Here is a 25,169-nt window from a genome sequence, read left to right on the forward strand (position 1 = left end):
GGCAGAGTTTGCAGCAAATATAAGATGATGAGTTTTGAAGTTAAAACCTAGAGCTAGTTGGAGTGTGAGCAGCAGAGGCAATCGGGGGCGGAGAGAGAAGAAAAAGCCCTTTTCTTCTTTTTTCTTCCCCCTCTCCTCGAGTATTCAAGGCTGAATGGTTCAGTAGTCAGGTGGTAGGCGGGAGCTTGTTGAACTTCTGTTGGCTGGCAGAGGAGTAATCCTATTGGGTGAAGTGTGATTTACAGTGTGCTACGGGGAAGGCCTAGGCTGTTTTCAATCCATACTCCTTTAGAAGGGTACAAAGACACACATCATTTCCAGGTTCCTGGGTTGTACCTTATCCTGTGTATAGCACGTGAAATACACTGGTGTGCAAAAATTAAGGACAAAGTCGAAAAATTAGCATATCAGCTGAACGAAGAGGCAGAGCGGACAGAAAGACCAATCCCGAGATTAAGTAAGGTGATCTACGGTAGCACTTGCGCAGATATGCAGGTAGATATAATGGAGTGTCTGAGTTGTATAAAGCATGTTGTCGGTGAAAGATCAGTATTTCTGGCAAAGAGATTGCACACCGTATAGCAGTTAAAATCACACTGAGTTGCTGCCTCGGCGAGAAATGGCGAATAATCAATCTGTTAGATGACATCTGGATGCTTTTACCCGAGGTCATTGGGAAGTTGGAGGAAGGCCGCCGTGTGACAAGTGTGGCTGCAGAGATCGGAATTGCTCACAGCATCGTTTCACGACTTTGGAGACAATTTAAAACTACAGGAACAGCTATCCGGGGGTTTAGTAGTGGTCGTTCACGAGGAACCACACCTGCAGATGACCGGTATATTGCCTTACAGGCCAGAAGAAACAGGCGGCAGACAGCGGGAGAAATCGCTAGACACACGACGCAGGCGACTGGACGACAGATATCGCGTTTTACCGTGGCCAGAAGACTGCAGGGTGGTGGTCTGTTTGCACGACGCCCTGTACGGTGTGTACCTCTAACGCCTGCCCATCGGAGAAGGCGTTCTCTGTGGTGCCGGGAACACCGGAATTGGAGAGACAATGAATGGGGACGAGTACTCTTTACAGATGAGAGCAGATTCAGTCTGAGTAGCGATTCTCATCGCATACTCATCTGGAGAGAGCGGGGAAGCCGCAATAATCGATCGAACATCATTGAAAGGGACAGGTATGGAGGTGGCGGTGTTAACTTCCGAAGGTTTAGCAAGACGGATGTTGTCTGTTTTTGGTTATGAAAAGTATAAATTGTTAGTGTAACTAACTGTGCGTTCTGTGTCTGGGTGTGAGATGTTAATGTAAAACTGAGTAGCGTAGTGATCAGCTAGTGACTCAGCTTTCTCAGTTTCTGTGTATGTGATCCCAGAGGGGCCATTAAGGGGCAGAATATTTGTGTAGCATCTATTATATCTAGAAGCAGCTTTCCATATACATGATCATCAGTAGAGAGTGATTCTAAATATCTAGACCATTTGTTTTGTGCGTGTACTGACTTCCTGATTCAGCCGATTTAAAATTCTCTTAACTTCTGGGCATCTGGTCCTCTGCCATATTTTTCTAGCTCTCTTTCTGTTAGCTAAAAGTTCTCTAATAGCAGGATCTCTGGCCCTACCAGTCAACGGGACCGCCTTGCTATTTTTCAGAGCACGGTTAAGTGTGCTAGTAAAATCTTCGATAACTGCGTCTAACTCGTCTTCACTGTGTATCGCGGGTAACGGGTACTGAGTGTTGTTTAGAGCTACCCAGTTCATAATAAAGGCTCTTTTGTGTGATGTACTATAGCTACTGATATTCACCTCCATTAAAACAGGGTTATAATCAGAGAATAGTTCACGTAATCTTTCTATCCTTGATGGTTGATAAATATTTTTTAGCAGGAAAAATTCAATAATGCTTGCAGATCTATAGCATGTTGGGTAGGAGGGAGCTACAACAGTAAAGTTGGCCGTTGAGGCAAATTGATTAACAATGTGACCATTTGAATTATCATTTCTGCAGTTCCGATTTTTGTGGTGTGAGTTAAAGTCTCTACCTATGATAATTTTATTGTTTAGTTTGGATATAGCCATTAAATCGGCGAAAAATCCTTCTGTGGTTTACGGTTGAGTAACTAGATCGAGACGAACGTGATTGGTTGTAGAGTGTGTGGTATGATTATGATAGCTACCGCCTTCATGGCCGAAAGCTGTTGAACTGTGATTACAAAGTGAGAGATGGAGCGCTTAAGGATCCTCGTTAAGCGCTCCATCTCTCACTTATTTCAATTTTTTCCACCAGCATTTTTTGTGATTGGTTGAAATTCTTTCTTGTCTTCAATCCATACTAATTTAAAGGGATGGCTGAGTGAATGAGGGGCTAGAGGACATGATGGACAAATTAAATTAAGCCTGCTTCAATATTAATTAGTGATGCGATAGGAATAAAAATTTTAATTTTCCCAATTTTTGGTGCTAAGCTAGGCAATTAGGTATATTACAATAATTAGTTAAAGAATAATTAATTAGTTTTTTGGGTCTTTTTTAAACTGGTGTAAAGGCCCTTATTTTCATGAGCCCGTCGTAATCGCAAAAATCAAAGCTTTGCGAAATACTTTTTTCCCCCCCCAACTTTACTTAAGTACTTTTAAAATTTTTCAACTTTCTGTTCTGTTCATATAAAATTCGTGAAATTTTCAACTCGCGAAATCACCGATATATTCATTTTTGTGAAAATTACGGCCTGCAAAAATAAGGGCCTTTACAGTAATTAAACGTTTATCAAAAACCTTTATTGTATGTCTCTGAGGATGGTTTTAGGCCTTTTCCTGTGTTCTTCGGATTTGATATGATTTAAAATTGGTATTGTGGACTTGTTTGCCCTGGTTATATCATTGTAGAATTTTTGACTGGAGGAACAACTTTTGGTTGTGGTGGTGTAGGTAAATTTTGACTTGAAGTGCTTCGTTGATTTACAGTGTTAACTGCATTCTGGACATAATTAGTATCGTTTTCAGGGTCCAGAGGACGAAATATATTTTTCATGGCAATGAAATTTGATGCATCTCTAAGAATTACAGTTTTTTAAAATCTGTTTTACACGGGAACCGATTGTCCGATTTTGATGCGGTTTCCTGCATTCAATAGCAATTTCATGCTCCACAAATTTTATATCTGCATCTCAAATAGGATGCAAGTTGTAGGAAAATGCTTTTGAAAGCAGCAAGCCGCATCAAAATCACACGACTCGAAAGTTAATGATCCATTTTGATGCGTTTTGCTGCTTTCAACTGCAAATGCATGCCCCATCATTTTGATATAAGTTTTATGTCTGTATCTCAATTAGGGCGTAATTTCGCCGGGTTGTCTGTCTATACCAGGGTTTCTTAAACTGGAGTCGCTGGACTTGCAGCAGGGGGTTGCCTAGAATTTTAGCAGTTTTGATATTTCTTTAATTTATTATAATACTTTTACAATTACCAAATATTTTTACATAATACAATACATCTTAAAATAGATATGGCAATACAGACAAAGAAAAAAAAAATGAATCCGTTTCGACGCCTTCATTTTATAATAGAAACGTTCATTTTTCTTGCTTTGCACGTGACGCTGTCATTTCATCTGTTACTTATTTAAAATGTTCACATTGTTCTATGTCTTAAAATTAGAAATTAAATGTAGTGACCTAAAACTGCAAGTGTACAAAAGAAAAAATTGACAGTTTCACTCACGCATGTGTCGGATTTGCGCAGTACTTATTGGGTTCCACAGAATTTTTGTAAATACAGTCAAAAGTAGTTAATCCGGACTCGTCGGGACTTTGGCGATTCCGGATTATAGATCATCAGTTTAAATCTGGTAAGATGGCATGAAGAAATTATACAATTAAAAATATGAAACCGTTATTTATGAAATAAAGAACAATTATGATCTAAAGGGTATCAAAATTTACAAAAAAAAGCTTAATATTTATTTGTTTACTTTATTAAACATTTCTTTCAACAAGCACATGCGTAAAGCATACATTAAGCATAGTCGAAATTAGAAAATTGCAACCAGAAAACTATTTGATGTGTACTTGTGGTATTTATAATGACAAGGAATTTGATTTAAATCATATCAAAGACGGAATACATCGAGATGAAATACTACATTTAGTAAGGAATTATAAGCCGAATAAAATAAAAACATTTGCCCTGAAGATAAGGATAGTGCTGACAAATCAACTTCCAGTTCATTGCGCGCTGCGATGTCCCCCCCGCAGAGCAGCATGAAATTGATAAACAGATTTCGGAATGGTTAAGAAACAAAGGATATGCCTTTTTCCATTTTTTGCAGCAATTCCACTTTTTGTTTAATGGACTTCGAAACATACTTTTGCTTTGTAGATCCTGTACATATTAGTAAATATATATCGGAAATTCTCTTTGACATAATCGAAAGTTCAAGCTTACTTTTATAAAATTGCTCTAACAGTCTGCAAAAAATAATAAGCCTGATCCAATTCGAAGATTAAGGAACAACGCAATCTGCAACATTAACTGAATTAGATAATTTTAGCTCAGCTTATACCGTCTGTTATACGTTAAACGCGCATGCGTAAACGTATTATGCGCATGTGCACAGGCAAAGTCACAGCCGTAAAGGTCTTATGAGCACACGTAAACGCGACGTATGCGCAGAAAGTTTGTAGCTTTGAGGTCCGGATTATAGATCATTCCGGAGTATGGGTGTCTGAATTAATGACTTTTTGACTGTATTATGGCGTCCTGGGAATCGCAAAAAATTCTCAGTGGTAATAAGGTATTGCAACTGAAAAATATACTATACGTATGTATGCCTTATAGGCTTACCATCCTCGTGGTTAGAATTAGCGTTTGAATTATCCGAGATTTCATGTTGTTTTCTTTTTATATTTAACTTAAAATTATCATTAAAAGCATTAGCAAGGCTATCTAAGGGTTTTTTTAGCATACTGAGATATTTAAAAACACACTTACCCTTAAGGGGCTCCAGTACTTTCAATGTATCACAGTTTGCTTTTGCCGTAAGAGGTGTATGCTGGTCCATGTCCGATGCGACTCGTACAGCATCCAATTGTTGCTTGAGGAGACGAGTATTCTCAATCTTAGCTTCTAAGGGGATGATTTGAGTATGGAACGAGTTAAGAGAAGATTAAGAGACATATCCTAAAATAATATGTCCAATTGTATCAAAATATTAGCAGTTTACAGCTATAAGGTGAATTATTCAGTATAATGATTTTTTAATGTTGACACTGATGGCAAATTGCTGCTAGAAATTCTGTGGTTTAGAGATATATAATCGTCCAGAATATAATATTTCATCACAATTATTCTTTTTCAAAGTAAAAAAATAAAATTTACAATAAAGCTTAGAACTAACATGAAAACTAATAGATAGTTCTTGTAACTATGCAATACATCTGGATTTATATCATAAAAATATTTTTCAATAAATAATAGATCAATAAATAAGTATCTTAATATTTTATTCATACTTACAAGCCAGATGATGGGTAACAGGTATAAGAACACACCTCTATTTTCCATGCAATGCAGAAAAATACATAGTAGCTTCATCTGCCAAACGGTCTAGTACATTTATGCAGCATTGTTGTCTAACAAGACTCCAGGTAACTCGAGAATCATGGGAATATTCCAAGTAAACACCACTTTCCCATTGAAATTTTTAAATTTCAGTCACTTAAATCTAATATCCATACATAATTTACATAATCTTACCACATAAAAGATTAATCATTATTATAATTAAAAGATTTACTTCAAAAGATATTTTACAAATAGATATTTTAGATAGGAGAAAAACATATTTATTATATATGCCTTGTACAATGACTAGAACTTTAAGCACTTAAGTGTAACTAAGCAGATGGAACAAATAAATATAATACTGGTTTTTGAGTAAATGGAATCTAATTTCAAATTTTTAAACAAAGTAAGGGGGGTATCAAAGTATCAATATACGACAATTCCAATAATGAGTATAAGGATGGTACCTTACTCTAGATATAATATTACATGAATAATTAATTTTTATTAATCATGTATAAATATTCCTTTCTTTAGTTTTGTTAGTCAAAACATACTTTTATTTTTAATTATTAACTGTACAATGTTTGTCATTTCACAGCAAAATGCATTGTGAAGGAAATACATAAAGTCCATGCGGTGACCAGACAAAAGGACGAAAGTGCACACGACAAAAGCCCACAAAAATGACCCCACTGGGATAATTGCCCACGCGACTAATACCCACACCGATGAAAGCGCACATTGATGAAAGCCCACACAGATAAAAGCCCACATAGATAGAAGGGCACGCTGATAAAAGTCCACACTAACAAAAACCCACACCGATATATACGTCATGAATAGAGATAAAATAAAAAATAAATGAATAAGAAATAATTGAACAATAAATTTAAGTAGCGGAACACATTTCATTTTCGTCTCCGGCTGAATTAAATTCGTATATATATATATATAGTACAGAGAGTCAATCAAAATAATATAATTAAAAACATATACATGTATGTATCTTTGTTATTATATTTACGCAAGAAATGGAAGTGCCTTTGTATAAGTGTGACAAAGGGAGGTGAAAGGGAATACTGGCCACACAGCTTATTTTAATTCTACAAAATTATAAGGAGTATAATATGTATGTAAATTTTCATCATATACAGAGAATAATTTATGAATAATTTAACACTACAGAAAATTTTGCATTATATGAATTTAATATGGAGAATTAAAGCCGAACTTTCATTTTAACGAAAAAAAATAAAAGTACAGTATTCTATTATGATTAAGCGCAAACACCGTTTTAATGGTGAATAAAAAGCATGGTTTCAAATAATCCAGTTAAATTTTGACAACTTGGATTTTACATAAATTAATTTCATTCCCACTTGAAATTTAATTTTTTTAATCATAATAATTACTCGTAAAATTTTTCAGGAAGTCATAGTTATTTTGGATTTCCTGAAAATGTGTGCTGGTTTTAAGTGGGCATTCGTCTTGTGGGCTTTTGTCATGTAGTTTTCTAACTGGCCGCTGGCTATTCAGGCAGGAAACCATTGCCTTCCTTTTCTTTTGCCCCCAGCTGTGTGAAAAAGCAGTTAAAGAGAGGAGAGCCTTGCTTAATTGCTTTATTCCCTATGGAACCTGGGGCGCCAAAGAAGGCCTCAGAAGGGAGGGTGTGGCAGGAGAACAATTAAAGAGGATTTTAAATGTTTTTTGTTAGTTACCTACTAGAAAATAACATTATCTGAAATTCCGCTTGTAACTGAAGTTAACCCCTTTCTTACATTTCTTTAGTATAGTTCTTGAATAACCTTTTGTCTAAGGATTTAGTTAGAATTTCAATTATTTTAAAAATTTCAATAATTGGAAAATGAAAGGAATTAAATATTTTTTAACCATTTTTAAAGGGATAATTCACTGTTTTTGCAGTAAAACTGCAGAGTGGAAAAATATGCTAGTTCCTGATTTGATAGTGCCTCTAACAACTTTTTGATGAACTAATTAAACATGCTTGTTATATCAAAGCCATTGTTTAAAAGTAAAACTACTGAACTATTTCTAAAAACATTAAATTATTACATATATTAAAATTTACGTACAAGTAATATTTTTCATTTTAACTTTCATATGGTTGAAAACGCAACCATGTGAAAGTTAAAATGAAAAATATGAAACCGTAATAAAAGTTAAACTATTCGAATAATTTTAATAACACAGGTTTCTGAACTTAGCAACAAGAGGATTTAAGAACCATGAGCCCAGCGTTGTAAGAAAAGTAATCTTGCACATTAAAAATAATTTTTATTTCAATAAAAATATTATATTACTCGATTAACTGTAAACGCTTAAAAAACAGTTCATTTCAATTTACCGTAATTATTTATATACAAAAACTTTGATTGAAGCAAATTTAAACAGCATTTAGAAACTGAAAATTCACTGGAACACTTCTTTTGTGGGTTTTATGCTGTTATTACGTGTTGAATATTATTTCGCCTAGATTAAGAAAAAGAAACTCATAACATGTAAAAATTTATTAGGTAGAAAAACTATCAAATTAAGGTCATTTTCTTCTCCTCGAAGTGCATTGATTTCCTTATACGAATTTCATATTCTGACAGCACAGAAATAGTGGCCACATATCTTGTAGGAGGTATTTCTTAAAAGCCTCATGTGTTGACGATCAAGTAGAAAAAAAATGTTTTGTTATGGAGTTACGTTTTGAATAACTTTTTTCTTCTATTGAATGAGTTCAAAGTTTCTAATATCTTGTTTTCTAGCATGAAATGTTTCACCAGTTTTTAAGGTTCTTTTCTAAGAATAATTCTAATTCATTAAGCAGAAGTTAGTAAGAACAAGTAAGGTGTACTTCAAATTTGATCTCTTAGGTTTATTAGGTCTGGCTACCAAATAACTGTTTTTGAATTCAACATCAAATTTTAAACATATATTTTTTTTTAAATTTGTGTCTTTTATTTTCAAAAAACATGCACGTAATCCGAAGTTTCTGTGACAAAAGTTAGTATAAGAAAAGTGGGACAAATTAAATTATCTGTATATTTAGTCACTATTAAAAACGAAGTCTGGCTAGACTATGGGTCCTCAATCAGGAGGAATAGCCCTAAGGGGAATTTCAAAGTTTCAGAGAGTAATTTAGTCCACCTTTTCTTTACGTATTAAGTATTTAGATTTAGTTTATGAATACAAAAAAGAACATTTATTCAAATTTTGGTATTTACCAACATGTTTGATACTTGTTTAATTTACTTAAAAAATAATCCGTATTTAAACAAACACATATCTACTTTTCAAGTTTTGGGAAGGAGAGGTTGAATGATCATTTAGCAATGGTGGAAAGGGTATATGGGGAAAAAGCTGGTGAGAATCACTGGTCTAGACTGAGCCAACTTGATTTAAATTTAGAATTTTATACTCTATATAGAATTTTATACGAATCTTTAGTTCTTACTGTAGAGTCATTAGGTTTTATATATATATATATATAATGTTGTATGATCTTAAATCCATTTAGTGCGAATACAAGTTATTATTACTTGCGCAATTGCTGCAAAGTTAGTTAATAATAATTTATTTCCTAAACAGTATTGATTAATTGATTATATTATCTCCCGAGTTTAATTAAAGTAGAATTATTTTAAAAGTGTGAATCTATACTGTATATAGGTATACAAAGATACACATACATATACATGTATGTGTATCTTTGTTTTTATATTTACGCAAGAAATGGAAGTGCCTTTGTATCAGTGTGACAAAGGGAGGTGAAAGGGAATACTGGCCACACTGCTTATTTTAATTCTAAAAACTGGTAAGTTATAACTGGTAAGTTACTGGTTAATACTGGTAAGTTATATTTTGAAAGATGTTTTGAAGTAATTTGAAAGCAAAATGTTAATAATGTTTTAACGGGGACTGGAGTTAAATCATCACGAAGAATAAAATTTCAATTGTAAAAGGAAAATTAAAACATGTAATCATTGTCATTGATCGAAAATTAGTTGACTTTTCAAGGGAATCAAACCAACTCCCGTTCAATGAACAATAATTGATAAAAATACGTAAATACGAAAGTGTTTCGTCTGGTGTCCGCCGACAACATCGCGGAGGAAAACGTCGCGGAGAAAACAACGCAAGGCGAAAACGTCGTGCTACAAAACATCGTGGGAGAACACATCGCAAAGAGAAAAACATCGCAGTTCTAAAACATCGTGGTGCAAAATATCGTCGTCGAAAATAAAGCGGTTCAAAAACTTCGCAATTTAAAAACATAGTCGTCGAAAATATCGTGATAAAAAATAAAGTATCTACAAATCATCGCATGACGATAACATCGCAGACATGCTTTTTTCAGACATGCTTTAATAACTGTAAATGGATATTCCCATAATGATTCGTGAGCGCAAGAGGGTAAGAAGGATAATTTTTACTTTCATATTTTTTATTAATACATTTTTGCTGAGAAAATAAAAAGGAAACTTAAGTATAGAAAATTAATGCAACTTATAGCACTTAATAGAATTTTAAATCGACATAGTTAACTAACAAAGACCATAATAAATTATTTTTAATAAAGATTTTACAGGTAATTTTTCATAAAAAGTATAATCTATTAAGTTGCATTTAATTTTCTATGCTTAAGTTTCCTTCTTATTTTTTCAGCAAAAATTTATTAGTTAATAAAAAAATGTGAAAGTAAAAATTATCCTTCCTTACATCACTTGCGCTCACAAATCATTATGGGAATATCCATTTACAGTTATTAAAGCCTGAAAAAAGCATGTCTGCGATGTTATCGTCATGCGATGATTAATAGATACTTTATTTCTTACCACGATATTTTCGACGGCGATATTTTTAAACTGCGAAGTTTTTGAACCGCTTTATTTTCGACGACGATGTTTTGTACCACGATGTTTTAGAACTGCGATGTTTTCTCCCACGATGTTTTCGCCTTGCGTTGTTTTCTCCGCGATGTTTTCGTCCGCGATGTTTTTGCCGCGATGTTTTCGGCTGTAACCGTTTCGTCTTTACTCGAGTTATAAGTTAAAGCCAAACCGGCAATTCTAGTCAGGCCAAATATTTCCGCGAATAGAAGGAATTATGAACCAATGCTGATATTGAAAGAACTTATTCTTATGAAGCATTTTAGTCAATTCAATTTGGAGTAAAAATCAATTACTGTAGAGAAATCCTATTTAACTCGAGTAATCGTCCCCGACACTTTGATGTTTATGCATTTGAGTACTATATTATTTGTAGAAATTAAACATTGGAAATTGTCATTATGAAATCGAATTCAAAGTAAAGTTGAAATAAACATAGAAGATTATAAAAAAAGATAAATAATGCAAAATTTGTAAAAACAAATCAAAGACAATATAAAAATAATATAAAAAATAATATAGAAAATAATATAAATAAGATCAGTGAATGTACATAAAGATATAAAGGCCAGAAAAGGTATTAAGTAACTGTCTATTAGCTCTTGGACAGTGAAAATGCTTTTTTCCTTTCTTAAATTCTTAATCATTGCGACACGACAATTAGCCAGAAATTAATTAATTTCCATTCACTAGTATTTTCAAAAAAATCTTAACAGATAGTGTCTCTCAGATAAGAACTCCACAAAATACATCCCTCAAGAATTCCAAGTCCCACCCACTACCATAAATTGCTTCAAGTTTTACCGACTGATATTATTCAAAGCCCCTACTGCCGTTAAGAATTTTCGGACACCCTACACTTCTGAGTCAGACACGAAGAGAACACTTTGCCAACTCCCCCACTAGAAAGAATGTAAGTTACTTAATACCTTTTCTGGCCTTTATATCTTCCTGTACATTCACTGTTCTTATTATATATTATTTTCTATATTATTTTCTATATTATTTTTATATTGTCTTTGATTTGTTTTTACAAATTTTGCATTATTTATCTTTTTTTATAATCTTCTATGTTTATTTCAACTTTACTTTGAATTCGATTTCATAATGACAATTACCAATGTTTAATTTCTACAAATAATATGGTACTCAAATGCATAAACATGAAAGTGTCGGGGACGATTACTCGAGTTAAATAGGATTTCTCTACAGTAATTGATTTTTACTCCAAATTGAATTGACTAAAATGCTTCATAAGAATAAGTTCTTTGAATATCAGCATTGGTTCATAATTCCTTCTATTCGCGGAAATATTTGGCCTGACTAGAATTGCCGGTTTGCCTTTAACTTATAACTCGAGTAAAGACGAAACACTTTCGTATTTACGTATTTTTATCAATTATTGTTCATTGAACGGGAGTTGGTTTGTTCCCCTTGAAAAGTCAACTAATTTCCGATCAATGACAATGATTACATGTTTTAATTTTTCCTTTTACAATTGAAATTTTATTCTTCATGATGATTTAACTCCAGTCCCCGTTAAAACATTATTAACATTTTGCTTTCAAATTACTTCAAAACATCTTTCAAAATATAACTTACCAGTATGGATGCACGCTTTTAAAATAATTCTACTTTAATTAAACTTAGGAGATAATATAATCAATTAATCAATACTGTTTAGGAAATAAATTATTATATATATATATATATATATATATATATATATATATGTATATATATATGCGGGAGAAAGGAAAAATAAGCAATGCCCTCTTCGAGACTCGAGCCTGGATCTTTCGAATACGAGCCAATTGTACTAACCGTTACACCATGAAGGCATTCTAGAAGGAGGGAGAAAATACCTTATATTAATATCAAGTGTCATACATTACAAGTTTAAAAAATTGTATTTGACATCGAGTGGATAAACTTGAGTATTTTATGAACGATTGGAAATTCGAACAAGATATAGGCAGAGTGTGAGCTAATAGTAGAATTTTAATAAAGGCAATTTTACAGGAAATTAAAGTATTTCAAAATATTTAACCTCATTTTACACTTTTAAAATATATTAAAAGTATTTTAATTGAAATTAATATATTTATATTCAAAATTCTTGGAAAGAAGATTTGGCTTGTCATCCCAATCGTTTTTCTATTTATTATTCTTAATATTATTACGTTAAAAGCCTTTTTGAAAACAGTGATTTTTTAATATGATAGCTTTATAATTCGTGATGACGAAATTTCTTAAAAGGAATTAAAACAAAATGTTGAATTATACTCCATCCGTCCCAAATTAGTTGTTACGTTTAGGTCGAAAATTTTGTCCCAAATTAGTTGCTACATTTCAAGTCGGTGGAGTTATAAGTAACTTTCTAAGCAGTTTAGTAAATTGACATCCGTAAAATTATATTAACAGTTACAGCAGTTTAAAATCAGATACATCCCATCTACATTAAACATCTAAAAGTTGTTATAAACATAAAAAGCATTTATTATTGGAAACTTTAAATCATATGTTTCAAGTAAACCTTCAGCAAGGGAAAATCTTCAGCAGAGGGAAAAGAAAAAAACACAAGTAGTGTCTTTGTGTGTATGTATGTTTTACGAAAACGAGTACAAACGTTTTCGCTGGGTAAACATTGTTTGGTTCTTTCCACAAACAATCCGATACGGGCTAGTGTATCCGATTGTTTCGAGAAGAGCTGTTGAGTTGGCCCTGAAAAGGCAAAGACGTCTGTGTATATTCTTTGGAAAATTGTCGTAGCATTGAAAATTTTTTAAACGTTAGCGATGGAAAAATAGACGGGAAAATCGCATGTGCAAGAATTCTAGCTTCCCTCTTGGATGAAAGTTATAGAACCGCCTCACATACATACTGACGTTTCGAGATGTAGACAGGAGTGCTGTAATGCCACACTTTATATAAACACCGCTTCGCCTCAAGAGACAACGCAATTTGATTTAAAAAAGAGAAGATACGGCCACGTAATATTAAAATCGTAACACTAGCTGAATTGTTCTAACGTAAAAGTGTACGAGAAATCTGGTGAGTAATAAACAAGTAGTAATGTTTTGTAGAGACTACTAGTTTCGTTAACATAATAATAAATCTAGGATGCCTGTTATGAATCGATCACCCTCTCAAGCGCAACCCTGGTTGGTATTGTGCCAAAACACATAGACTCGTCCAAAAGGGGTGGTATTACTTGCTGCGACGTGAAAGGTCTCATCTCCGGAAAAGCTATGCTGGAGGGAAAGAAAGTCCCCATCCTTTCACCCTATTTTGAGAATAATTCGGTCCGAAATGCGCATGCGTGTTTGCGATCATGGTCGCGGATGAGTCGGTCATGCTATATCACAGTTCTTTGTGTTGCCCTCTGCAGCTTAAGCGATGGTGTAAAATTGAAATTACAAACGATAACCGCTTCGCCGACACAGCGTAATGCAAAGTTATGTTCGGGCTGGTAACCCAACATAGCGGAGAGGCGTGGCTTATAGGATGATTATGCTTGGTGGAAGTAAACACAGGAATTTAATTGTAGTTTAAATAACAAGCTTGAAAGATGGTACGAGACAACTGACGAATGTTCGAATTCCGATAATGAAAGTAAACATGCTTTAATTCCGAGTTTTATAAGTAGTGCGAAAAATTGAGAACTAAATGCGAGATAAATGTGATAGATGAAAACTACCAGTTTAAAAGGCAGGTGGTTGATATTTGGAAACCCGTCAGGATACATAATCTAGAGTAGACACTCCCATATGATAGTCAAACATTAAGGCATTAAGCTATACATTGAGGCAAAATTTTAATTATTAATTACAAGTGAAAATTAAGTATTTGTAATAAAATATCAAACGAGAGCATGTTAATGTAAATCCGGGCATAGAATCATAGGTTTAATAATTGAGAATTTCTTTTAAAGGAATGCCATTGATGTAGAGTTGGCTTCGATCGCATCGATTCGATTTATTGCATCATCACGTAGTTTTGATAAACGTTAAGTTGGAGTAGAAGAATTAAACCACCGTGAAATTAAAAAGAACAGTAACTGATTTTCTGTTTGTGAAATCCGATAGGAAAGAATGCAAATAAATGTTAATCTTCAGTGAAGTGTAGGCGTCAGACAAGTGTTTTAGCCTTTTACATAATAAAAACGTTCCAATAAAACCGTTGAAAAAAGAATGCAGAAAATTAAAAACTTGCATTGTCGACTGGTAAATAAAGTTATTCATTCATGATACTGCTTAATATGAGAAATGAACACAAGTTTAAACTGACATGCAAACATTTTAACAATATCTGCTTCACAGCCTAAGCGATAAAATGAATTTAATAACTATTAATCACCCCCTGTGACAGCATATAATTGAAAAATCTCCTCTCTCCACAAACACTTTCATGCGTATGAGTTTTCCTATATTTTAGAAATTAATTTTATCAGATTAGTGGGAAAAGGTTTATTAGTGGTTTGTGACTCAGGACAGTTTAAAGGATTACTTGTATTCTTACACTGTTTAAAACATTCTGCTTTGTACATAGTCCTACACTTTACAAATTCTACTCTGTACAAATTGGATATATTACACACAATATTTGCCTTTGTTAATAAAATAATTTTATCTTTTCAAATATGTAGTAGTGCACAATATGGGACATCAAACTGAACTCTGACCATCATTAGTGCACACCTGCTTCCTGTTCAAAGTATATGAAATGCAGATATGAAATGTTCTCAGTGATAAATAAACTCACAATTAGGGTTAATTCCCTAGAGAACTCGAGCTTAAATAAGCCTGAAAATTAACCCTCGGGCCGACGCTATCGAACACTTTAGCCACGTTTATCATGACTAAGACAACACATTGTTTATTATTAAAGGCACCTCTAATAAATTCTGTCAGACGCACCAACTGCTTCGTCACAGAGATTTTTTCTAAAGCCAAATTGCTGTGCGGGAAATCTGTCAAAAAAGGATGTATTCTGGCATGGATAACCTTTTCAAAATTTTGCTCGCATCGAAAAGAGGGCTGATAGTACTCAGTTTTTGTGAGGTCTTTGTGAGTGTTAGGCATCTTTTAACAGATTACGCAACGAGTGATGGTGTAGCACCGGGGTGCCTGGGTCTTAGACCCTATCCACAAATGAAAATATGCCACTTCGGGTACAATACAAAGTTACAACTTATAGTATTATATAAATATGCCCAGGATATCTTAAGGGTTTTTTTTCAAATAATTATTTATAATGGCCTTAATAAATGACTTGATGAATATTTGTAACACGCATACATGATTCGGTGATGAAAATGCTGTCCAGAAAAGCTGCAAACTCCGTCGAGCCATTGGGAACAATAATAAATGAACACATGAAAATTGTCAAGCAAACATTTGGTAAATACAAGACCCAGTCAGCATTATTAAAAATGTGATCATAATCATAGAATAAATTAAGTAAGGAGCTCAAGTTAAAAGTAAACAGTTACATACAATACAAAATCATACTATATATAAGGTAGCCATGGTGCAGTTAAGCTTAATCAAGAGTGTAACTAAGAACGGCCATAGGACTTTTGATATTACATTGATCATTTGCGTCGTAATCATAAATTTTAATTGCAGTGTTGTTAATAAACTCTATGTCTTTATAGAATTTCTTAGCAAGGCGATAGTAAAAGGTTAAAATGTGGTCAATTTTCAGTTCAGCATGCAAATCTGTAAATCCGAAGCTACCATAAAACATTACTAATTTGTCTCAAAACCCCGTTTTGTGCAGTTTTCAATTTCTTCCTTAAGGATCAACTAGAATAAGCCCAAACAGAGCAAGCATAAGGCAATATTGGACGTAGAAGGGACTTGTTAAATGAGTAACTTGTTGTCTATAGAAAGAATGCTATTTCACGCTGTTAACCCGCGAAGACGCGCGCTGCTTTTAGCTACGCGAGGACGCGCGTCGGGCTCCGTAGGTCCGAAACGTTATTTCTTAACGAAATAAAAATAAAATTGTTTGTGTAATCGAAGAAAAAAATTAAATAATAAAAAGTATATAAAATATAAAAATATACTTTGAATTTAATAATTCTAAAAAAATTGTATTTTAATACACTTTTAAGATTGAAATTATTTATCATTAACAGAAAAAATCAGACTGATTTCTTTTTGTGAGCAAACGAAATTTAATACTAATTTATGTAATATTAAATTTTTACAGAAATATTTTCAAAAAAAAAACTTACATTTCACATTTTTTTTGCAAAAAATCGCGCTGTGTTTACCGCAAACATTTTTCTCTCACTTAGCGCAGCAAATTTGTGGTTTTCGGTCCTTTACGCTATTACATATATGGCATCTTTCCCTAGAACACTCCTGTTTTTTTGGCGAGTGTCCTTCCCAATTTTCCCTATATCTGCAATTTCATTTTTCACTCAATTCGCGTGGAAATTTTGCTGCGAGCTTCTTTCTTGAATGTGATCCTTGAAAAGTTCTAATGCAAATTCTTTGATAAATAAACTTCGTTTTCTATATTGCACTACTGGCGTCCTCGAAGATAACAATAATATTCTAGTATTCATAGCTGCAATGTTGAACATACTAAAGAATACTGCCATTGGTCATCTGTTGCTAATTCTAGCAGTACTATAAATGGTTACTACATCTATAGCACCCTTTGTTAAATCATTAAAAGTCATAATTTCTGTTTTTTTTATTTGCTTCTCCAGTCGAAACATCGATGGCTCTGTCATTATGCATGGTGGACAATAGAACAACGCATTTATTTTTGTTTGGTGTGTAGGAAACTAATGTCATATTTCTTTGAAATCCAAATAATGATGATCAAACTTCTCTTTTTCTGCCACAAGTAAAATATATTGGCAGTTCTTTTTTATTTTTTCTGATAGTTCCCACGAGCGTAATTTTCTTTTCAAGGTGATTCTTTACCAAGGTATAACTGGTAAACCAGTTGTACACGGTAAGGTTGCGCCCTGGATTCAAAATAGGCTCTCTAAACCTCTTGACTACTTTATCAAGACCATTTTCTGAGCTGCACGACCGTTTGGGTTGTGTTCCTGCATGAATTTCAAGATTTGAAGTACAAAATGTCCTTGCATCAAAAACAGCAAAAACTTTAATTCCATATTTTGCAGGTTTACTTGGAATGTATTGAAGAAAGGAGCATCTTCTTATAAAAGGTCCTAATTTTTCGTCAGTTGTGATGTATTCGCCAGCATTTTTAACGAACTTTTCAAAATCATTTCTTACCGGAGCCAGTTTATCCATTTCTCTTCTAGAAGGACGATCTCTTAGGTCATCAAATCCCAAACATCTCATTAGGATTAAAAAACGTTTATGAGACACTGTTCGATGAAAAATGTCAAGCCCTGTCCCGTCAGTCGCCCAAACTTCGCAACATTTACGTGAGAAGCCTTCTATTTTAAAACAAAATTCTCCAAAACAAAGAAGACAGATAAATGATCTGATTTCTGTAATATTCTTGTGTCGAGCAGCTCTCTACCTTTCAAATTTGATGGCTATCTTTGACAAGATATCAATTCACAGAAACAGAAATGCTGAATTCATTACTAGATTCATCGCTTGAATCTAATGTCTCTTCAGAATTCGATTGGTGATCACTAAACTGTTCTTCATCAATTATTTCTTCGTCTTCTTCATTAACTGAATCTTCATCAGTCAACATTTCGGCTAATAGTTTCTGTAATCTTTTCATTTCATCGTCATAAATCAAATAGCGTGACATTTTTGCAACTGCCTGACATCTTTCACATTTTTAAATGACAATGCTAGCGAGGGTCTCGGGCCTGGGAAGCCCGGCTACTCAGTTTCTGAGAAAAGATGAAGGGATAAATTCCGGAAATGATTGTGAATGACATGTACCTGACCTTAAACTCAGCTACTAAGAAGTTCGATAAATTTCACCAAAGGGTGAAATTTTTGTATTATGTTTTTGTAACGACCGGGCCTGGTCGGACTTGCCTGTACCAGGGAATTGACACTCCGTAGAAATGTAGGTTTTTATTGAACTTCTCCTTTTTTGTTAACAGGATTGCCTGAGTCTTTTCCACATTAACCTTAATTTTCCATCTGATGAGTCAAGTCTCTAATGCATGTATGTGGTTTTGTAGCTGTTGTATAGCCGGCCTTGTGTAAGGATCACAGTGTCATCAGCATACATTGCGAGTTTTGTGTTGTTCAGAGTGGGTATGTCATTCACGTATATATTAAAAAGTATAGGTCCGCGAAGACTTCCCTGGGGGACGCCTGCAAGGAAAAGTTTAGGTGTAGAGAGAATTCCTGTGACACGAAAGACAAAGTGTCTACCTGTCATGCAGGATTTAATTATGTGTTTAATGTACTCTTGGAGCCCCGAAATGTGTAAATTGTAAATAAGAGCACCCAGCCAAACACGATCGAAAATCTTAGCTTTGTCGAGAAAAAAGCCTCTTGTGACGTTATTACGTTGCAAGCCTTTACTGATTAATTCTAAATCTCTATACAGCTCTACACAGTAAAAGAGTCACAGAAAAACGGCTCAGAGTAAGTTTGTAATCACGTAAGTCAGGCACAGTCTTCTCATTTTCACTTCGATTAAGGATTCTGTACATACTAGCATAAGAAATATATTAGTTCATGCAGTTTTATACGTCGATATTTATAGATAATTGTTTTGGCTATGTTTATTATAATCTTGTTCACCGTAACGGCTGGAGTGCCTAAACCATCATGCTGTGTAAACAAAACTGAAATCTTCATCTCTGAATACTGTTCCACTAGTGTTTAAACCACTGAAATGGTGATTATGGTAGAACATCTTTGGTAAAAATTTACTCTACGGTAACCCTTGGCAAATCGTTTCTTATTTTATATCAAGATCGTCACCTGGAAGAATCGGCACAAATTTCAAGATTGCCGTTACACAAAACCAAAATAAGAAGTCAAAGACATACACAAACTTGGTGTCCATGTACACATCGACCTATTTTAACTTAAAAAAAAAAAACAGAAAACTGCACAAACTAGGTATTGTGCACTGCCTTAACTTTGCACATGTACACATTGATCTATTTTCACTTTAAGAAAACCAGAAAGTTAAAAATATCATGTTTACAAGAAAATATTCGCCACTGTCTTAACACACAGAGACAACCAAAAATACAAAAACAGAGAGGAATAAGTTACCAAAAATACATATTTTCTAACATAAAAATATTAAACAACAAAAAGAAAAATTAACACACAGAGACGAATAAATAAATGAAGCGTCATTTTTTTAACATACCTTTTTTTTCACATGCATACGTTTAGGCTTTCCACCACCATTTCCTCCATCCTCCAGATAAGCAATTCAATTAAATTCATCGTCTGTTATTCACCTCAGACATACTCAAACGATGGTACCCACACCAAAATAATAGCAAGTTCAAAATACAAGACCATACCACTTACGTGCAACCAAACATAGCAATTAAAAAGAATGGTAAGAACCAAAAACACGGGTCCGTACAAAAGGGTTACTATTACAAAATGTAGCCCAAAACTAAATTTATCACAACACGTTGGCAATATTTCCAGAAATAACCCCTTTATATTGACAAAAACTTATTTTTTTCAAAGGCTATTTTCGCCAACATTATCAACATTACAATAACGGAAAAACTTATTTGTCGCAATGGGCTTCCAGATTTCACGAACAACCAATACCACTTGGCGATTTTTTCAGACAAAAAACAAGGTGTACCATACAGTAAAGATTAGCCGCATCTTGATTTACTACTGCTACAACATAAAATATACGTCTTTCGTAGATTTCTGCAGTTAAACTCAAAAGTTTAAAATTGCATTTTGCTTATCATGACCAGATTTTATTTTCTGCACGTAGTTAACAATTACTTATGTGTTGTCAGATAAATGTTACCAGATACAGTTAATTATTTTTTACTATCTCATGAGACAAGTTTTTTTGCTCCTGCAAGACAGCTTTACTTTGTGTTGCAAAATAAATTCCTTCTCACTCTTTTTAGACTTGCCTACACATTAAATTTTATGATTAGGTAAGATGTGATTATCATAATTTTGTTTCTCTCCTTATTTTGGCAACTTTATATGTTGATTCGTTATTTAGGTTACCTACCAGTGGCTGACTGATACAACTGCTCATATGGTTCAGCTGGTAGGTTGAGTTTAATTTCTGACATAAAAAATTTAAAAGGCATACCCCATGTTTATTTTACTATAATCGAATAGTCAAATTGAAGAAATAAATGAGCCTAAATAGATTGTAATATCAATGAACATTTTTAATGACAGAGATTAACTTAAACATAGTTGCATACAGCAGAGAAAAAAGGGCGAAGAAGTAAGAATGGTATACATATACATACATACGTAATAAACAGTTACGTCATCATACACCGCGCGGATAAACGCGAACGGCGCATGCGTCAGGAGAAGCTCTCTTAAGCTAAACGTCGTATTATAATTTATGATACAACACAAATAATGGCTACTCTGTTTATAGGTACTATATGTTAAAATATTTTAAAAGCTTCCTTTAATTTGCATTCTAATAGTGATTTGTTTAAATTTAATTATGAATTATATTCACATGTAGTAATTGCATTTTATTTATTTTTGGCAATGGCTAAGCTCCAGTTTAACTCCAGTATTTAGAGTTTTTATATACAGATGAATACATATTCCTCTTTTACATGGATATAAGATTATTTTTCAGGAATTTAAGGAAAATGTGATAAATTGGATTTATAAAAACTATTTTGAATTTTGAAAAGTGTTTTTCCTCTGTTAACCATAATATAGTGCCATAAATTTCTGAATGTGTTTAGTTTTCATCCAAATAAATAGGTTTACAAAAATTTGTCATATTAATAGTTATTGCAGGATTTAGCATTATTATAAATATTTATTATAACAGATTTAGCTGAACTACATGTTTAGTCTCTCTGCAGATGAAGTCAAAAGTAAGTGGTTAGATATTTTTCTGTATTCCCCATTACGTAATTTTATCTGGTAAATTACCATTACTTATATACTAAAGGTGAAAGAATAAGCTTTCCTTGAAAATACAAAAATTTTTAGACATTTAAAAAAATTGGTATACTTAAAAAAAATCTCAAGCTGCCACATATGCGAAACTGAAAATGTTATATATAAAATATTTCAGAAATATAAATATTTTCACTGTTTGTTAACTATAATTCACTGAATTTGTTATATATAATCACAGATTAAGGTAGCAGTGCTTTTTCTCACTGCGATTTCTCATGTATTTTGATTCATAAATACATAAATATGTTGTATAAATATTTTCAACATTTCTGATTTTTCGATAGTAACCATAGGAGAAGGATTTGAGACTATCTGTGTAAAGTAATTAGGTTTTAGATCATCACTACACCTTCATATACTTTCACTGGAAGTTTTCTCTGTATATATACTGGGATGTGACACTAAGCAGTTGACAGTATGTATTTAAGAGGTCAAAGGTATATTGTAATTAGTATTTAAAATCCTGATAACATCCCATACACTGTCGGTGGAACCTAGATAGGATGTCCAAAGGATATACTGGGATGTGACATTAAGCACTCGGGAAGATGAGTTTAGGAGGAAATTGGGATATTGTGGGATGTCCTGAGGATGTAGTAAGTAGGACTTTAAATCCTACCAACATCCCATACGCTGTTGATGGGACATAGATAGGATGATTTTTGGATAAAATGGGTTGTGTTTAGGAGGTGAGTGGGATGTCCTGAGGATGTAATAAGTAAGAGTTCATATCCTAATAACATGCCGTACGCTGTCGATGGGACTTAGTTAGGATGTCCTGAGGATATACTGGGATGTGACACTAAGAACTCTGGAGGAGGTGTTTAGGAGGTTCGAGAGATATTCCGCGATGTCCTGAGGATGTGCGCATACCCCGCGAGCAACATCTTCGGGATATCCCAGGCATGTTTTTGTGCTATGTGGGTTATTTGTTTTTTCATCAAACTTGTTTTCTGATTCCAGTTACATAGCTTTTAAGGCCAGAAATTCGTCAACAAGTTAAAGTAAATTTGAATGATAGACGTTAGATGCAGTTTTCACAAATAGTTTAGCTTTCTAACAAGGTTTACTCATCTCAAGCGAACATAGTTTGCAGATTAGGTTACCGTGCTGTTTGAGCTGTGACAGATTAACAAATAGAATATGGTCTTTGTGCTGAAAATACAGCAAAGTCTAATAGATCGATACCATGAACTATTAGACCAAAACTCTGTTAAAAATTAATGTTTCATTCTGCTCAAAAACACTAATCTTAAAAGCTATTGGTCTGAACCTAGAGGCCATCCAAGTAATCTTAGAGAGCCAGCAAATGCATTTTTCTTCAGTTATTTAGCATTATTATGATACTATTTATCATGTCAAGGATTTGTAAGAACAAAATCGTGAAAATCCTGAGGATTTTCATGATTTTGAATTCAAATTTATATTATTTCGATTCTCACCAAAACCGGAACTGAAAATTGTGATATTAAACAAATTCAGAAATTTGAAGTTATTCATTTGATTATTTATGACTTGGCATTAAAATCGTTATAGACTATTTGGTTTTCATAATTATTTTTTACTTTCACTGCTGCTTGTATACTCATGTTTAAAGAATCAGGGAACTTCCCGAATTAATACAATATACACATTGACTACAGACACCTTGATATATAAAAAACTAAATTTAAGGAAAAAATATCTAGTAACAAAGTGCAGATCAGTGTTTTCACACACGCGTTTTGATACCCAATTGAGACACTTAAACTATACCTGGCTAGTAGAGAAAAATAATATAAAACTGTTAAAATTAAGACTTGGATGTTGAATAAATCTCACAAATACTTCGTTTCTGTTTTTGAACAAATGCATGGTATTCTCGTTCATTACTGTCGAGGAATATTATCATTTGTCTCCGACAGCTCTTAAAAAAATCTGTCATAACACTTTACTAAAACAAATGCATGCAACTTATACGGATTCGAGTATTAAATATTTAGGAAAATTAGTTCTTCAAATTTCACATTTCTTTATGCAATACATGTGACATGGAAACAGGTTTCGATACGATATTGCTATGGATTTTTAAAAGTTTATTTCAAATTTGAAATTATTATGAGAAAAGTTATTACCAATTTCTTACTCAGTGGTTTTTTCGTACATTCTTGAGGTACATACATTATTAAAATTGCGAACTACAACACAATATTTAAGAAGAACTAACACGGCATTTTATGACGCCGCTAAGGAGTGCCAACATATGGACATTTTCAACCTATTTCACTATGAAATTTTACACGAGGACAGGCACCTCCGTCCATATGCCGCTTTTCTACTCAGTGGAAACCAGGATTTTCCAACATAATTTGTGTTTTTAAGTATGTAGTACTCTGAAAAACTTATTTGACTTGTAAATAATGATGTTTAGAAATCTTAGCCGGATGATCATGTGACACACACAGCCATGCCCACAAGATATTACTTATATTTTTCCTGTATATACTATTTTACTTTTTGGAATCGTATTTTATTTTCTGCATTTATGACTGCAACACACACCTTTTATGAACTGATTTAGTACTATTTTATGTATAACTATTGTAAAACTTCAGATTTACAGCGCTACGATGCCTGGATACCTCATCGCCAACCAGATGTCTTATCGCTCATCACGTGACATTGGTCTCACCCCCTGCATCTGCTATCCTGTCTCCACGAGAACTACGTTCGGCATTTCCTTACCTGCAGCGCTCCTAGAAGCACCAAAGTTCGATAGCCGGAACACAACCTGCGATTTCGCAGGTTAATCGCGGCAAATAAGCGAGTTGGAGTTGGAGACTGCAACACATAACAATAAATAAACATTTTGTTTTAAATGAAACTGCTTTGTCTTTTTAAGGCAGAGCGGTGGCTTATGAATAAATTCTATTTTTGTATTAATTTGTATGCTAGGTTCTGTCCCTAAATTATTTCTACAGTTTTATGCCCATCACAAAAGATAATAAAAATGTAAAGCTTATGTTTGATTTGCAGCGTGTTGAAGATTTTAATATTTTTTGATTAAAAATTTGATTTATGCCTTCAAAAGCTGAATTATGTTTAGTTGAGGACCGCTTTTTATGTAGCCCTTTAAGACGGTCAGAGCATACGCTTGGTTTCAAGATTACTTTCACGTGCGCGTTCGAAGTTTCATGCCGCATTTCGCTATATAGCTCCCCACCGTTCCCTGGGTATTTATGCCTGTTGCGATCCTTGCTGTTTTGTATTTTTTGAGTGATCGTTTTGCTGTGTTTAATTGCTGCGATATTTTTGGATTACTATGAATATTATTTCGGCCATAGATATTGAATTTTCCCGCTGGGACATTCTTCGAATTTTACGAGCTAAAATGGCACCAGACCTAGTTCGTAAGCCGATACCTCGTGCTCTTCGTATAAAGATACTGTGTCCCTGGATGTGTAATCTTCTACTAATTTTTTTCGTGTGACACTTCAGACATTTTGGCTATTTCCGAATAATAAGATGTTCGACCATAATTATTTGGATAAATTATTATCTCTGGATGTTTCAAAATGTGATACTTCGCGCTGTGCACGTGTTGACTTGCTCATCGAAAATTTGAAACGTATC

General features: G+C 33.6%; 1 long non-coding RNA gene and 1 pseudogene across 4 annotated transcripts in view; one reads left to right on the forward strand and one right to left on the reverse strand.

The window, feature by feature from the left end:
* The window catches only part of LOC146997127 (uncharacterized), a 165,268-nt gene extending 159,597 nt beyond the window's left edge, over positions 1 to 5,671 (reverse strand). For 2 of the 3 annotated variants that reach the window (XR_015041136.1, XR_015041137.1), the window contains exon 1: positions 4,994 to 5,671. This is a non-coding gene — a long non-coding RNA (uncharacterized LOC146997127). The remainder of the gene's footprint in view (positions 1 to 4,993) is intronic. The other variant, XR_015041135.1, reaches the window with a different exon arrangement.
* LOC146997126 (cullin-5-like) overlaps positions 1 to 24,565 on the forward strand; it is a 194,861-nt pseudogene extending 170,296 nt beyond the window's left edge. The window contains exon 12 of the transcript XR_015041138.1: positions 24,152 to 24,565. The product of XR_015041138.1 is annotated as a cullin-5-like (transcript). The remainder of the gene's footprint in view (positions 1 to 24,151) is intronic.
* Positions 24,566 to 25,169: the final 604 nt, after the last annotated feature.

This window comes from Stegodyphus dumicola, chromosome 5 (assembly GCF_044657685.1).
Source record: "Stegodyphus dumicola isolate Sdum_Otavi_A_Nest chromosome 5, ASM4465768v1".
NCBI lineage: Eukaryota > Metazoa > Arthropoda > Arachnida > Araneae > Eresidae > Stegodyphus > Stegodyphus dumicola.